This window comes from Mandrillus leucophaeus, unplaced genomic scaffold (genome assembly GCF_000951045.1).
Source record: "Mandrillus leucophaeus isolate KB7577 unplaced genomic scaffold, Mleu.le_1.0 Scaffold180, whole genome shotgun sequence".
Lineage (NCBI taxonomy): Eukaryota > Metazoa > Chordata > Mammalia > Primates > Cercopithecidae > Mandrillus > Mandrillus leucophaeus.
In genome coordinates, this window is record NW_012101810.1 from 2068784 (window position 1) to 2074692 (window position 5909).

Consider the following 5909-nt stretch of genomic DNA (forward strand, 5'->3'; position numbering starts at 1 on the left):
CTTGGCTCGGTGCAAGCTCTGCCTCCCGGGTTCACGCCATTCTCCTGCTTCAGCCTCCCGAGTAGCTGGGACTACAGGTGCCGCCACCAAGCCCGGCTGATTTTTTTGTATTTTTAGTAGAGACGGGGTTTCACCATGTTAGCCAGGATGGTCTCGATCTCCTGCCCTCGTGATCTGGTTTATATTTTTATCTGTAGAGATGAAGTCTTGCTGTGTTATCCAGGCTGGTCTCTCACTCCTGTCCTCCAGCGATCCCCCCTCCTCGGTCTCCTGATGTGCTGGGATTGCAGCACGAGCCCCGACGCCTGGTTGATTTCATTTTAATAGTGCTGCGTATAATGGGCCAGCTCACCCGATTCCAGGACATGAAGGCTCAGCTCTTATGGGCTGGCTCTGCACACCACCTGTGGGATGGCTCCAATTCACACCAGACCCCAATAAGACCGAGGCTTTGGTCTGAGCCTGAAGGCCCCAGGGAGGACAGTGCCACCCTTAGCCCCGAGCAAGAGGGGTCCTGTGTTCCCCTCCAGTTCAGCTGAGGCCTGAGCTGCCTTTGCGACCCCATCCTGAGTACCCCAAGGCCCTGGGATTCCTGCAGCTCCTGCGCCAATGGTCCCACGAGCACTCTGTGTCTTCCTCTTCCACGTCCTCTGCCTGCGGTGCTGTGCTCGGTGTGGGGGCAGCCAAGGGCACTCCGTGCAGGATGTGGATGCAGCATGGCCACTCGGAGTGCGGGCCCAGCAGGAGCCCGAAGCCCCCTTCCCATGAGGGTGAAGCCGGAGGCGACGGAGGGAGGCAGGGGGTGTGGCTGTGTTTTGTCAGGAGGCAGAGATTTCTAACCTTGAGTCTGAACGTCCAGGCTGGTGTGAAGTCCGTCAAGGCGGGAGCACGGAGCCCACTCTGCGAGTTCCACAGGGCATCAGCCGGGGCAGTGATATTTAAACTGTGCGTTCCACGGGGCGTCAGCCAGGGTGGTGGTATTTAACGCCAGGACCCACAGCACGTGGGCCTCTCTTGAGCTCCGGGCCCTGCCTGCCTTAGGGCATCCGCCAGGTCGGCTGTATTTAAATGCTTGCACATGTGGTGCCTGGGCCTTGACGGAGCTCCAGGGCCTGCCCACGACGGTGCAGCCGTGTTCTAGGAGGAAACACGCCCGGTGAAGGCTGGAGGAGGGAAGAGTGACCTTTCCCTGCCTGGGAGTCTCTGAGGGGTACAGACTGAGGGTTGGGGGTGCATGGGGGGAGGCCCCAGGGCTCAGCGGATCCCAGGGTGTCCCCAGCGGGGTTCAGTGGGTTTCGTTGAGGAATTTGGACTCTGCTCCAGGAGTAATGGGAGCCAACAGGCCGGGGGTACCTCCTCCCTCCTCCCCGTGATCCGGGTGCTCAGAGGAGCCAGGCAGCGTGGCTGAGGCCCCACAGGTGTTCGGGAGGGAGTGCAGAGCAGGGCGCCATGGTGCCTGAGGACAGAAGGGGCTTCCTTCCCGGGGCAGCAGCCTCCCTGCAAGAAGGCGGCTCTCCAGGGCTGCCTGGAACGCATAACTGACAGCTTGCAATCTGCACCCTGTGATTTATTTCTATGGGGTTGAAATACTGCAGGGATCCCATGCTGCTGCATCAGGATTGGGCCCACGTAGGAAGCCTAATGCATGGCGAACCATTCGTCTTGCATGAAAAATGCACGATGGCGTCAGAAAGTCACCAGGAAGTTTCGAGATGTTCATGCTGTGGTCCTCACACGGCCGACTGGCTGTCAACGCCCCGGTCCTGCCGCCCATGTTGCCAATGGATGATCCAGGCGTCCCTCGTGCGAGGTGCCTTGGAGAGCCTGTGGACACCAGGCCTCTTGCCAGGGAGTGAGGGAAAGGTCTTCCCCTGGGACCCATGAGTTCCTCCTCAGCTCCACCTTCACCCACAGGCCATGGGAAACCATCTGGTGCATGGGGCTCAGCGCACCACCAAAAGCCGTTTAAAAAGGCTTTGGGCCACACGGAGGAAGAAAGCCCAGTTTTAAACACCAAATGTGGTCTGTGGAAACTTCCCAGGGTAGCATGTCCAGTGGGACTGTCTGTGGAGATGGGAACGCCCGTGTCTGTGTGAGCCACGCAGTGGTCACTGGTCACACGTGGTGGGAACGCCCGTGTCTGTGTGAGCCACACGGTGGTCACCGGTCACATGTGGTGGGAACGCCCATGTCTGTGTGAGCCACGTGGCGGTCACTGGTCACGTGGTGGGAATGCCCACGTCTGTGTGAGCCATGTGGTGATCACCGGTCAGGTGGTGGGAACGCCTGTGTCTGTGTGAACCACGTGGTGGTCACTGGTCACATGTGGCTGCTGAACCCTGGAAGTGTGGCCCATGTAATTGAGGAAGTGTGGCCTGTGCAATTGAGGAGCCGGCTTTTAAATTTTATTTAATTTTAATGACTTTAAGTGTAAACATAAATAGCTACCATATTAGACCATGTCTAGGTTGATGACAATATTGTCTTTTTTTTTTTTTTTTGGCTTTTTAAAGTGGTTATATCATTATTATTATTTATTTAAATTAATTTATTTTTGAGACAGGGTCTTGCTGTCTCGCCCAGGCTGCAGTGCAGTGGGGCAATCACAGCTCACTGCAGCCTCAACTTTCCATGCTCAAGCCATCCTCCCGCCTCAGCCTCCCAAGTGCCTGGGACTACAAGCACGTGCCACCACGCATGGCAAATTTTTTATTGTTGGTGGACACGAGGTCTCACTCTGCTGCCTGCGCTGGCCTTGAACTCCTAGGCTCAATTCACCTTCCCATCTTGGCTTCTTGGAGTGTTTGGATTGCAGGTGTGAGCCACCTGTGCCTGGCCTATTTTTTATCTGTAAATATAAAGGGTACAGGTGCAGTTTTGTTACATGGAAACAATGTGTAGTGGTGACGTCGGGGCTGTCCGTGTGGCCATCACCAGACAGTGTACATTGTACCCACCAGGAACTTTCTCATCCCTCGCCCGCCCTCTCGAGTCTCCGTGAATGAGTGTTCCCCACTCTGTGTCCACCCACAGGCGCCCATCATTCAGCTCCCACCAGTAAAAGTGAGGACACGTGCTCTGTGTCCCATTTCTGAATTGTTTCACTTGGCACTGTGTTCTCCTGTTCCATCCACGTTCCTGCAAAAGGCACGATTTTACACTTTTTCGTGGCTGAATAGTACCCCGTTGTGTATGTGCACGGCATTCTCGTTCTCCAGCCGTCTGTTGGTGGAGCCCTAGGCTGATTCCGTGTCTTTGCTATTGCGCACGGTGCTGTGATGAATGAACACGTGCAGGTGTCTTTTTGATGTAATCATTTCCTGAGTAGCTGCCCAGCAGTGGGATTGCTGGATGAGTTGTTTTTAGTTCTTTGATAAATCTCTTTACTGGGACAGTGGGATTGTGACGAGTTCTCTGTTTTTAGGTCTTTGATAAATCTCCGGGCTCCACAGGGGCTGACAATATTCCCGGTGAGGGTTTGGGAGACGCAGGTGTGTGTACTTCTCAGAACTCAGCTCGCGGGACTGTTAAGATCTGTGAATTCCACTGTAAATTCTACCTAAAACAAGAGAACTGTTGACAGATATTGGACTCTAGTTAATACTTCTGAAGTATTTGTGTGGAAATATAATGATGTCTACAACTTCCTGTGAAACGCGTCCAATAAAGTGAGATGGGTTGACGGAGGGGTGGAGGGACGGAGCGGTGAACGGGTCTACGGTGAAGACAATGAGCCCATGTTAACCGTAGAATCCAGGCGGAGGTGCCGGGCTCCACAATAAAATGCTGAAGAAGTTCCAGATACAGTCAGGGATGGAGTGTTCTCTTATTACGCTGGGCGGGTCATGGTGTAAGTTTCCCCCATTAGGAGAATCACAGAGCAATGGGAGGGGGTGGTGGGGAGTGGAGCTGCCTCTTGCTAGCTCCTGGGAGCCACCACACTCTATTCTGCAGGGCCATGTTCAGCGACATCACAGGGGCAGCGTGAAGACGGCTGTGGTGGCAGCGTTTACACCATGGGAAGCGGCAGTCGCTGCGAGTCAGGGTCTTCCTGGGTTGCTGACTGTTAGACGTTTGCCGGCACAGCACGGGGAGTGGCAGGGAGGCCTCTATTCCCCAGGAGAGTCCCTGAGGACAGGGCAGCGTCGACGCAGCTGTGCTGCCTGCACCCGGCACAAGTCCTGGCCCAGAGTGAGTGCCTGACCTTCGTGTGTGGACTCGCTGTGGAAACAGGATGGGCGCAGGACAGCGAGTGCTGGTGGAGCATGGAGGGGAGGAGAGGTTGGGTCCAGACACCTCTTAATTTCCAAGCCTGGAACTGAGGTGCCCCTCCTTCTGCCTTCTCCACCCACACAGGGGCCGTGCTTGTTCCTGGGGTGGCTCAGTGTGGCTTCTGAGCCCCAAACCCACCGGCTGGATGGTCCACGAAGGGCCACTCATTCATCAGACGGCTCAGCCATTCGCAAATCAGGTCACCACCCTCTAGAGTTTGTCTCCTCCTCAGCGGGCCCAGCAAGGGCGTTCCTCCGCTACACATGTACAGAGGCAGGTGGCCAAACTCCAGCCCCATGAGGGGCCCTCCTCACCTGGTCTGAGGGTCCAGTCCCTCCCCGTGTCCTCACATGAGCAGCGGCAGGACGATCTCTGCCTCCAGGGACCGACCTCCCTCCCGCGGAGCATTTGGAACAAGTCCTGGGCGTGGGAATGCATCCCTGGGCTTAGTTCCCGAGCAGGCTTGGAGGGGAGTGGCCCCATCTGCCTTGACCAGAGGCCCAGTGGCTTCAGTTCACACTATTGCACATGCACACACACACGCACACCCTCGCACACACACACTTGCACACACCCTCGCATGTACCCTCCCACACCCTCTCACACACGCACACCCTCGCGCACACATGCACATGCACACATGCACACACACACACATGCACACGCACACACACATGCACACACACGGCATGCGCCGTGTTTAGATAAAATGTGTTCGTGGTCGTTCTGTTCTGCAACTTGTTCATAGTACCATTTCGACTCTTGCTGTCCTGCTGTCCACATGCGGATGTGCCCTGACGCTGTGTCCTCTGCTGTGGGGTGTCCCACGGTGCTCCACACCCCTTGCCCGGTCCCCAGGTGTGCGGCCCCCATGCTGTCCACCTGCGGGCTCCTGCTGGATGACAGGCACCTGCACGCACCTCAGAAGCGTCCGCACAGCCCCCGCCCAGGGCTGAGGCCTCTTTCTTGCATCCGCGAGGGGCTGGCTGCTGCTGGGCGCTGGTGCCATCCGCTGGGTGGGCTGGAGCAGCTTCGAGCTGGGTCTGATGTGCGCATCATTGCCGGTGTGTGAGGTCAGGTGTCTGGTCACTGATGGCCGGCCTCCCTGGGTGTCCTTCTCTGGGAATCGCCTCTCCTGCCCTTTGAGAGAAGCATGCCTTCCATGTTACACAAATGTTCCTCCCGCTCCAGCCCTGCCCTCCCCAGCAGCAGGACACAGGCCGATGCTGAATAAGCCCTTGTTGGCCGGGGCTGGGCACACAGTGAAAAGGGTTTGTGAACCGAGCCAGGGCCGAGAAGAAAGCAGCGGCCGCCCCTGGGGAGCGGGGACTGGGCTGGGGGCTCTGTGCCAGGGCACACGGATGTGCCAGGGCACACTGAGTCACGGGGCAGGGGAAAGTCCAAGGGGCCGCTCCCATCCCGTGGATGGCCTCGCTAGCCAGTGTGCCTAGCCTTGCGGGGCCTCAGTTTCCCAGTGGGCAGATTCCCCTCCATTGTCCTGGGGTCAGGCTGGCTCACGTGCCCTGAGGGACGTCCCCTGGGGCCTGCCCTGCCCAACTCCCTGCCAACCAGATGCCCCCACTGTGGGGATATTTTCCACCAGGCAGGAGGCCAGATGTGGAGGTGGGGTGCTGCTT

At 57.3% G+C, this 5909-nt stretch overlaps 1 pseudogene; it reads left to right on the forward strand.

Moving 5' to 3' along the window:
- Positions 1-365: 365 nt before the first annotated feature.
- On the forward strand, positions 366-5344 carry LOC105537885 (annotated as a pseudogene).
- Positions 5345-5909: the final 565 nt, after the last annotated feature.